Source organism: Syzygium oleosum, unplaced genomic scaffold, assembly GCF_021117445.2.
Source record: "Syzygium oleosum isolate NSW1041296 unplaced genomic scaffold, Sole_v2.1 Sole_v2.33, whole genome shotgun sequence".
Taxonomy (NCBI): Eukaryota; Viridiplantae; Streptophyta; class Magnoliopsida; order Myrtales; family Myrtaceae; genus Syzygium; species Syzygium oleosum.
Genome location: NW_026607517.1, coordinates 828,799 through 840,000, shown reverse-complemented (window position 1 = coordinate 840,000; position 11,202 = coordinate 828,799).

Sequence of the window (11,202 nt, the reverse complement as noted above, 5' to 3'; positions counted from 1 at the left end):
TCTTTGTCAAGAGATAGGAGCACTTGATGACACCAGTGAATTACACTAAATTCTAGATAGATACGATAAAAACTCCATCACTATTTAGGTATATTTTAAAAAAGAGAAGATCATTTTTCCAATATTCGCTTATAATAAAACAAGCAGATAAAGAAAATGGTGGAGTTTTTTCCACGCCTTCTTTAGCTAATCCGCGCCCCGTAACAGTGTTTTTGCCAAAATTATCGTCCCACCACTTTAACATCACTTACTATATTCTACGCAAATGTTCCTTTTTTTTTTTTGTCAGTGCAAGCGATAACCGTGGACTTCATCATAAAATTAACTTCATTTGCACATTTAACTGTTCCACAAGGATTTTACGACACAACCTCTTCTATCACAGATGAAGCAAAACCATCATTGCATACATATCTGATAGGAGATCGAACACACATCTGATCAATATCAGTAGTTACAGCAATCGTTATATCCATAGGTTCCACCTCATTACAAGCATCTGTGTCGATTATTCCGCTAGTACCCGCTACCTTAGAAGTTTCTGGCTGCAACTCTGCTGTGAGCTGAACACCGCCGAAATCCGTATAAATATTACCAATAACACTCTTACCCATAAGTATTGGAGACTCGTCAAATGTAACTTATAAACTGAATACAAATGAATTTAATTCCGGGCACGATAAACATAGACCCGCTCACCTTGTCCATAACCTAGGAACATGCACTTTATTCCTCTTCAATCAAGCTTACATCACTCACTCGAACATAACACGAGCAACTAAATATTCTAATAACTGAATATCAGCAACATTACCGGACCATACTTCTTCAGGAGTTTGACATCCAATCGCAGTCGATGGCATCTATTCATCAGGTAGCTCATTGTATTAAGCACATCCGCCAGAAATCTCCCAGTCATACCAATACTGTAGAGCATTTTATGGACCGTTTTTATTAATGTTTTGCTCATGAACTCTGCAATATGTTGTGGTTTATTGGCACTAGTGTGGTGTTTCACTGTACCAGCACTAGAGAGCTTTCACCTTTGTAACCTTTAAGAAAAAGTAGTTTGTCAATACTTTTTTCATCTTAAATGACGCAAATACATCAATAAATAAATAACAAAAAGGAAGACAAGACTCATAAGGGAAAGTGATGCAGGAAGAACTAAGAGAACCTGCCTGGATATAACAAGGCCAATAATAATTGGAATGATCAACACACGGTCGGCCCTTTTTCGAACACTGAAACTCTATCGATACACCAACAGCATGTCATAAGCAAGATAAAAGGCATTTCGAACTGAGCAAAGGGTATTAAGATTATGAAATCCTGAGGAATTGTGAGGAACATATTATCTGTATTAGATTCCTCTGAAGTTCCTCACTCCTCTTCGGCAGAGCAGCATTAACATTTCTCTCCAATAGATGCCTCTCTTCCTGTTGCGATAGAAGCAATAGTGCAGAAACCTGCAACAGTTCCCTGTTTTAGTGTCCGTGTTGTTCCTACTCAATGAATATGTTCATAATATTGCATGAAGCACCCCAATGCTTCACAACAAACCTTGACAAAGCGATGCTTATATAAAAAAATCATTGATAGAATGATGTGACCATCAAAGAGCTTCTTTGAAAATAATCTCCAGTTGTGACTAGACTGCTAAATTGTAAACAATGTGAACAATCTGATGGGCCATTGATATTGCTTTTCTTCTCTCTCGGAACAGAGTAAACGATACGTCTCAAAAACTAATAAGGCTCTGAATTTAATTACTATAACACCTATGAACAAAAACCATATCCCAGCGACACCTACACTTACATGGCGCCAAAATAGTTCACCAGCAGCATGAAGGTTGGTTTGGAAGCGAGTGATTTTAGAGAGAAAGCTATCAGTTTATGCCTCACCAAGGTTCCTAATTTTGACTTTGCCGATCTTTGCCACCCTTTCTTGAATCGGTTCGTGTCTCCACGTGTTATTTCAGATTGTGGATTCCATAATGCATGTAGTAGGACGTTAAGGTTTGTGAAACTGATGAGGCACCAGTATCTCAAGATTGTTCAATTAATTAGTCGGTGAGGAATCTATGTATGGATCTGCTTGTTCTTCATTGGTTACTTGGGAAGTGAGGAGCAATATTCTTCACATAATCCCCAGTATACACTTGCAGACATGCGCAAACAACACCAAGGGAGGAAGAATTAGTCATAAGTGTACGTAAATTTGGTGTCCAATCTATTTTCTAGTTATGTTTACTTTATCTTACTGTTCAATCGCGTGTTTTCGCAACAGTATTTGGTTGTGGTTGTTTACTTTCCCTTAGATTGTGCACTCATGCATGAACATTATTTAGCTGAGTAAAGGATGGCCCCTTCTCTTGCATTCGTGTCTAATCGGAACTTTGAGCCGGTGCACTGGTTACACTTGATCTTGAGCGCCAAAGCCTGACAAAAATAGATGTACCTCAAATATATTGGCCTTTATTTGACGCCATATGGAAAGGTGATCGGAATGCCGTGGAGACATTAGCCAATCAAGATAGTAATTTACTAAGGTTCACTATTGCGACCATGAGAGGTCGACGCTTAAATGTGCTCGATTCTGGTCGGGCGCATGCCTAACAGAGATTCCACTTTCGTTGAAGCCCTTCCCGCTACTGCCAAGGGAGGACGAATTAGAATCATAGAGGCATTATTCAACAAATTACCCTCATTCAATCGTGTGAGATAAGCTCTGCCATGGAGATTGCTATTCTTAATGCTCCTGAGCAAAAGGAGGTTATTTAGAACCTGGCCAAGCATTCACTAGACAGCCCAACTGAAGCTACCATGAATTAATTTTTCTTTTCTTATCTTTTTTCTTTTATTTTTGTGTTAACATATGGCTTCTCTTTACTGATAAGGAATCCATGTGGTGCAAATGGATACATTCAACCTTATTAAAAAAATCAAACTTTTGGATTGTATCCAAACCTACATTTTGCTCTTGGACATGGAAGAAAATTCTGGATTTGCGAGCTTCTGCCCAAGCACTATTTTGGTGGAAGATTGGTAATGGACGCTCGGTGTCCTTTTGGTTTGATTGGTGGCATAACGAAGGCCCACGCTACCTCATATTCAGCAATGTGGACATATATCAATCGCGGATCCCCCGGGATACTTCGGTTCGGAAATTCTATGATTGTTTATGGCAACCTTCATATACACTTGACACTATCCTGAGCTGGACGGATTCACCACCAATTTTTATGGAGAATACTCCGGACAAACTGATATGGTCTCCACATCCTTCTGACTCTTTCTCGGTAGCGCTAGCTTGGAATCATATCAGAAGGAAAGGGCATCCAGCCCCATGGCACTCATTCATTTGGGATCATCATATTGCCCCCCGACATGCCTTTCTCTTGTGGCTTATCTCTCTCAACCGGCTGCCTTCCCAGGTACTCCTCCTACAAATCCGCAGGATTGACACCGCCTTGTGCGCTTTCTGTGGTGATAGACCAGATTCGATCAACCACCTCTTCTTTGAGTGCACTTCTACTTCTAGGCTGGCTTCTTTCTGGGCAACTAAATGCAACCTTCCATGGCGCAACCGTCCTTGGCAAGAGCATATTAGGTGGGCAATGAAAGTTTGCGGTGGATCTTCCTTTGCTCACCGCCTCTCTAGATTTTCCTTTGGTGCACTATGTCATGTTATTTGGACTGAAAGGAACAACGCCATCTTCAGAAACAAGAGTATATATATCCCGGGTATGTGCTTGCACCTAGTCAAAGTCGTGAAGGATAAAGCCATATCCATTGGGGGAGTTGAGGATACTCATAGGAACCGGCAATTACAAAGGAAGTGGGGTCTTCCACCTTCAATCTTCGAACCGAACCAGATGGCCTCTTAATTCGGTGTATTAAGTCGCCTTGTATTTAGTTGGTCTCTCTTTGGCTTGTTGTATAGTTCTTGTTGAACCAACGTGGACCCTGTTCGGACATTTCTGTGTCCTAATCGGGTCAAGGGTTGGCTTTGGCGCTATATTGTATATGGTGTTTTGAAAAAGGGCAGCGCTATTTTCACTCCCATTTTGGCTAAGACACTCCTTTTTTTCAGTTAAATGACTGGAATACCCTCCTCTCTCTTCAATTTATTGTTTCTTTTTTTATCAAGCTAATAAAAAAAACAGCCTTAATTTCTATCATCTCTCTTTTGAGTTTCACAATACAAATGCTCCATTATGCTCGACAGAATATCATCTTATCATGCATTATTTCACTTTACTAGGAGAAAGTTATTAAATTTAATTTTTCGTGTCATATTTTTAATCACAAAAGTTACATATATATGACGGCTTATAAACACACAATTATTTGCCTATTTTTAATCAAATAGTTTAAGACTATATTTCAAAGTTGAAGCTTAAAATTCAATCTAATTATCTAGCCAATTTTGATCAACAACGGAAAAGAAAAATTGATCAAAATATGGAAAAATAATCAAATGTTAAATATGTTTATGTTTAGTTCATATCTAAATATTAAAAAAAAAAGCACAAAAAGGAAAAAAAGGGAACTTCTTGTTGCTCTACTCCTACCATGAAGAAAGTAAGTAATATCGATTATAAATTCAATCTAATAGCAAGCGGATCAAAACTTTAAAATAGGTTTCTGTTTAAAACATTCATTTATAATAAGCTGATGTTAGCTTAAAAGTAAAGAATGTGTAATAAGATTCTCAACCCCATCTTGAAATACAAATTAAAATGTTTAACTTTAAAACTCCACAAATTTATTACAGAAAACACCTACAAGGTCAAGATTGGCTAGATATATAGATTGAATTCTAATTTCCAACTTTGAAATAAAATGTTGCTCAAATTATTTGATAAAAAAAGGCAATTAATTATGTGTTAATATGCCTTATAGCCGTCATAAATGGAAATTTATAATAGTCTATGTAGCTTTTTTGATTAAAAATATGTTAAAATTAACAAACTTCTCTAGGCAAACAAAATGCAAGATAAGATGATATCTTGTTGAGAATAATTGAGTTTTTGTATTGTGAAACTAACAAAAGAAATGACACAACTAAAGGCAATTTTGTCGGTCAGTCTAACAGAAAAAGAAACAATAAATTGAAGAGGAGAGAGAAAAAGAGGGTATTTTTGTCATTTAACTAAATAAAGGAGTCTCTTAGCCAAAATGAAAGTGGAAATAGCGCCACCCTTTGAAAAGTAATACATATTCTTACCTTTACCAAAAAAAAAAACTTGTATTTAGCTCGCCGATACCCAGCCTACACATGTCCAAAGAAATTGTTTTTGAGTATTTATGAATTAACACAACAAAAAGTAAATCATTCAAAAAAAGTTAAGCGGCAACTACTTCATCTATGTATACAAATTAATATCTATATCATGACGTATGTCGCAAATTATCATTTAATACAACATTTGTAAATTTAATTTCGAAGTCTTACTCAATGTCAAATTGCCAAGTAGAATTATCGAGGATTGTAGATTTGGATTTCAGGAAATGGAGGTTGATTGATCCAAGTTGTTCCGTAACATATTCTAACATAATTCAATTTAAAAATATTTTATCAATTCCCAATTTGCTAACATGATTCATCTCTCCTCTTCGTGGTAGCGGCACTAGCTCTTATGTGGTTCAAAAAATCATGCTCGTCACAAAATCAGGTACGCGGCCTTATTTCATCCAATGATAGAATCTGTAAAATGAAAGTGTAAAATGATAGTTTATGTTACGATTGGATTTAATTCAATTCAAAGTCTAAAGTATATGCATTTATTAGGTGAATCCTTCAAAATACTACGCTTTTAAAAAAAAAAAGAACTCTCTTTTTTTTTCTCATGAATCATAGATATATATTTTTTCTGATATGTGATGCATGCCTTTTGATGGCTTGAAGTTTGCTTTCCCGATTAATGTCTTATATCCATCATTTTCTTCTCAACCACTATATACATAAGAAGATGGCGCAAATGTGAAAGCCTCTTTAACCTTTTGTTTACCTTAATTTGTCTTTTGTAATCTTTAATTTACATTTACATTGATAGACCCTTTTTTTAATTTCTCTGAAGATAGTAGAAGATATGAAGTCTCCTTTACCAAGTACGGATAGAAAATCATATCGGGCAGATTTTCTAGAAAAATGTCAAGACGTGCAGGAGGAGGCAAGCGAATGGATGAAGTATGCATCATCTTGTGGCATCCTCGCGACTCTCATCCCAACGATAGCTTTCGCTAGGGCCTTTAAAGTACTTGTAGGCAACGATAGCAATACGGGGAGGCCAATCTTTCTGGAGGTGACCTTATTCAGGGTTTTCTTGATTGCAGACGGTCTCGCTCTCTTCTTCTCTGTCTCCATCACTTTGATGTTCTTCGGCATCGTCACTTCACGGTCTGCCGCAGACGATTTCTGCTCCTCACTACCGACAAAATTAACAATGGGGCTCACTTTTCTATTCATATCTGTGGTCTGTGTGTGCTGGTGGCGGTCGGCTCTGCTTTTACAATCGTCCTGAGCAAACCATTCGAGTGGATTCACATCTCAATTACTTCTATGGTTGGATTGCCTCTCCCATTGCTCATAATTTTATTGTTGCCCTAATATGTTGGACTGGTTGAATCCACCTTTCGGCCTCGCCTCTTCCGTTCTCGATGATTTCTGCTATTATTGGACAAGGACATCCTGTTATTTGCACTTGTTACCGTGTATGGAACTTGACTAATATGGTTTTTTCACTTGTTTTATGACTTTGGAAGTATGATATTAGCCATATTTAGTGATCCACGTCTTGGTGTTTACTTGTGTTTTGTGACAATTATGGCGTTTACTCGAGTATGCTAAGGCAGTCCTGGCGGTATTTATACACGTCTTGGTCACCTAAATACAGGTGAACTTGCATCACTCTTTTCTTCTGCGATGACCTCTCCGTCTCGGTTTTGGCGAAAGCAACACATCTCATTCTCATTCCCTTGCTCTTAATTCTTCATAGGTGGATCAAAGTAATCAGACGTGGTTTACAATGAGTCTCCAATTCTAATAGCTAAGGCGGAGCGGATCAAAAGTCGGCACAGGAACCGGAATCGGCCTTCGCTCCCAATATCGGAAAGCTCTATTTTAAAATCATTCGATTTTGGTCTTTGTTATACAAAAAGGTGCCACCATGACGCACTGCGTTGACATCATTTACCACAAGGTTACCCTTTTAGCAAAATGCATTATCCTATATGAACCCAATGTAGTAGGATCATGGCTCTCGTGGATGGCGAGGTTGCTGGCGCAATCGCGTCCTAATTTTAGCTACGTAATGCAACATTGTTTTTCGAAGGTGTCGAAGATGGAGCAGCCAATATACTCTTCCGGTAGTCTTCTACGATCGCCAATGGCGATCAGATGTTAACGACATTATATAAATTTTTTGGCTCAAGAGCTATGCATCCCCCGCAATAACAACCCCCCCCCCCCCTCCCCGCCCGGTCGATTTTGTCGGAAGAACCATCGAGATTTTGGTGGAGATTGTTTGTTTTGTCACATGTGTATGTACGTGTCGATTGTTATCTCTAATCTATAGTTATTAGTACACTTTTTTCACACACAAAAAGAAAAAAAAACTGGCAATGCCAATTCAATTCGAGAAACGGATGATACATGCAATCTCATGAACAAAATTCATCAGCTATTGCAACTAATTAAAAAAGAAGTAGTAAATTATTCATCTTTCGACCAAACAAAAGATTTAGAGAGACATTCTGGTGCACATAGTACACCTCCAATCCATTAATTCGGACCGTCCTTGATGACGTCTCTTGTCCGCGTTCCACAATTTGGCCGGCGAAAGCAAACTCACGGTGATGCTGCCGATGAATCTGTCCAGCGACGCGCCACCTCCCTGCGCGTACTCCAGCTCGTCGGTCACCGGATCATAGCCCAAGACGCTCCTTAAGAACAAGAGCACCATCTTCTGGCCACCGCAGCCCATGAAAAAAGCGAACCGGTGACCATTCGCCCCCCACGGCAACATCAGCGGGATCCTGTACTTCTTCACCCACACCCCGCTCTCCTCCATCACCCACACATCATGGCTCTCCTTACGGGAGCTGTCGACGAGCCCCAGGACTCCCCGGAGATCCAACGCGCGGGCTCTTTCAAACTCCGGGCACGGAGTCCTCGCGAACTCCTCCTTCGCGAGGTCGAATGACCAGATCCTGTGGACGTGGTACTCTGCACCGGCGACAATCAAATGGATCGATCCGGCTGCAAAGACTGGAGCTCCGAGGAGGAGGCAGGTAGAGACGCTCGCTATGTCCCTCCATGACCTGGAGTCCTGATCGAGGACCTCTGCCCTCATCAAGCAAATTTCGCGGTCTTTATTGACAAACAAGCTCATGTGCAGGATCTTGTACCGGCTGGTCAGGTGGTCCGCTGTTGAAAATATGTTTTGAGTTTGAGCTCGAAGCAAAAATTTGAATTTTAGAAATTAAAAAAAAAAGAAAGAATCCAAGGCAAGTTTTGGAAATTAGCTTTTCGAACGGGAGCTGGAGTCTTCGTCCACTGAAAAAGGAAAGTCTAAGTGAGTCTTCTTCTTTGACTCGGTCAACATGGGTGCAAAATAAAAGATAACGATTATCTATCGAAGTCGGGAAGAAATTAAATCAGCAGAATTGAGTCCAACGTTGGCCTAGAAGACTTTGACTGTGAAAGAGGAAATTGTGGGACTTCTTGCCACGGGTGACGGGTGTCAGAGAAAGTTGGATTCGGAAAAGGAAATAAGTATATTTGCATGGAGTCTGCTTCGAGAGAAAGGTTGACTGTGGACCCTAAGTATAAATACGGGCTGTTCTGTTTTTGGCAGAAAAGAGTCTCGGTGCGCCGTTGTAGATGAAGAGGTCTTGAAGCGCCGTTTACGAGTGCTTGACAGTGAGCTATCTTCGTGGTTTTGTTCTTAGAATTACATTAATGATTCAAGTGTTAGTAGCGATTAAATCTTGTGGTAAGATTTATGTACAATTCCTTCGTGAGATTGATAGATTATTTTGTAAAGAATTTTGGAGCTAAACACTTAAAGTGTTTGAGTGACTCGAGTGTAGTTATAATCTCCGTTGTATCGCTTGATCTATAGTGGAATTTCGTGCTGCTCTCCCCGTGGACGTAGATCACTACGACCGAACCACGTAAATCTGGTGTCTAATTTATTTTCTTGTTCTGTCTATTTTACTGTTCGATCGCTTGGCTTCCGCAATGGCTCCACGATTTCTTGGGTCAGAGGGTTGAGCAGATAGGTACTGCCTTGGAGGAGGTCGTCAAAGCAGAGCGACCCTTGACATGAAGCTCTAGCTCCGTGGGACAACGCCGTCATGGCCAATTTGGGGAGCCAAGTCACCAGGAGCTCATTGCTCACCGCAAATCTGTGATCCACTCCGTGACTCGGCCCTGGGAGCAGCAGAATCTGGGGACTCTCGACGCCACTTGTGACGTGCATGGCGGCGAAGTGCGGGTCGATGATGTCGCACCACTCTCTGCAGACGGGCCTCAGCTTGAGGAGCGATATCGTGGGTAGGCGGGAGAGGACGTTGCGGAGGAGGTCGAGAGGGAGTGAGCTCGTCCTCAGTCTTTTACGCTGCCACGAAGATGAACAAGAGAACGGTAGCTCGACATTGGCGAGAATTTGAAGAGGATGGTGAATTTCAGGCACCTCGACTCGGAGATGTCAGATCTTCTCAGCCGGAGGAGTCTATCCACAAGTTTCCATTTTTTCTAATTCTTGTTTTAGAGGGAAATCCATACGTGACTCGTAAAGAAAGACTTCTTTCCACTTTGTGTGATCCCTCAAATAATGTGACACGTAAAAAGAAGATTTCTTTCCATATTCTTGTTAGACGGAAATCAAAATATAAATCTAGCCTATACTTCGATTTTTGAGTAATTTATTTCTTGTTTCGGTATATTGAGTATTAAATTAATTGATCGCGCATCCGCATAATCAACCATTGCATGCCAGTGATTTAAAATTAAAATTGACCAAAATTGCTCTTAAAAATATTTTTGAAAACCCCATATTCATGAACCCTATCCATGAAATCTCTGGCCCCTAATCCATGAAATCTTTCCGTATTCATGAAATCTTTGCATGTTTAGACAATTAAATTACATCCCCAAAGTTACGGTTGGTCTGGGTTTGAGAGAGAGCGCACTAATTACTTCCCTCGGGGATAATATCATATCCATTTGCGATGAGAATCGCTTGAAATTATCAAGAGTTTTGATCCAAAATGAGTTTTGAGATATAAATATCCGAAGAAAAAACTTTACACATGTAACCAGTTTGAACGGAATATGATCTCTGAAACCTCTCTTTTCTTCGCCATTTTGGATACAAAGAAAACCCAATAAAACCCTTAGGAATGCAAGAAATGCCGGTAGGATCAAGCTGTTTACACCACCCAAGGTTAGGTGTAATACAAGATCCGGTCCTTCGGGCCCGTCCGATGAATCTTCGTGTGCGCGCAGAAATACTTCAGCTGCTTCAGTGTCAGGCAGCCGAGCGTCTGTCCTTGGAGCAAGAAGAGCCAATTCATCTTCTTCTTCTTCTTGACTGAGATCACGGACTTCGCGCTGTTCTCTTGGTCGCAGAACCTGCACTTGGGTTGTGGAGGACCGGGCTCATCCACTCCTGCAGAGTCCGATCGAGAATTGTTGCCTTGTTCTGCGCGATGAAGTTGCCGTCCTCAAGGAACTCGCCTCGGAGGACATACTCAATCTCGAGACCTTCTTGCATTTCTTACACTGGACGTCCCCACTGATGGTGAAGATCCTGTTCGGTAAGAGGTAGTTCATACTGTGCACGGTGGCCCGTCGGTTTGTCGCCCATGGACGGTCTCGCTCTTGCCATCTCTCACAGACTGAGGAAGCTTTCGGCGGCCACCGTGGGACAGCAGGTGTGGGAGGTCTTCTTGATGGATTATTTGACAGCACAGCTGCCAAGGACAGCTCGTGAAGCATCACCGGAGGATTGTACATCACCATAGACGACTCGTGAACTAAAGCCGGAGATTCATACACCACCTGGCCACCATGGTTGGCAACAAGTATGTATCAGAATTAGCTTTCCTCGGAGGAGTAGGCGGAGGCCGGGAAATCATCATCTCGCCTTCATTCCCGGACTCGTGGGAATTTCGATTTTCGACCATT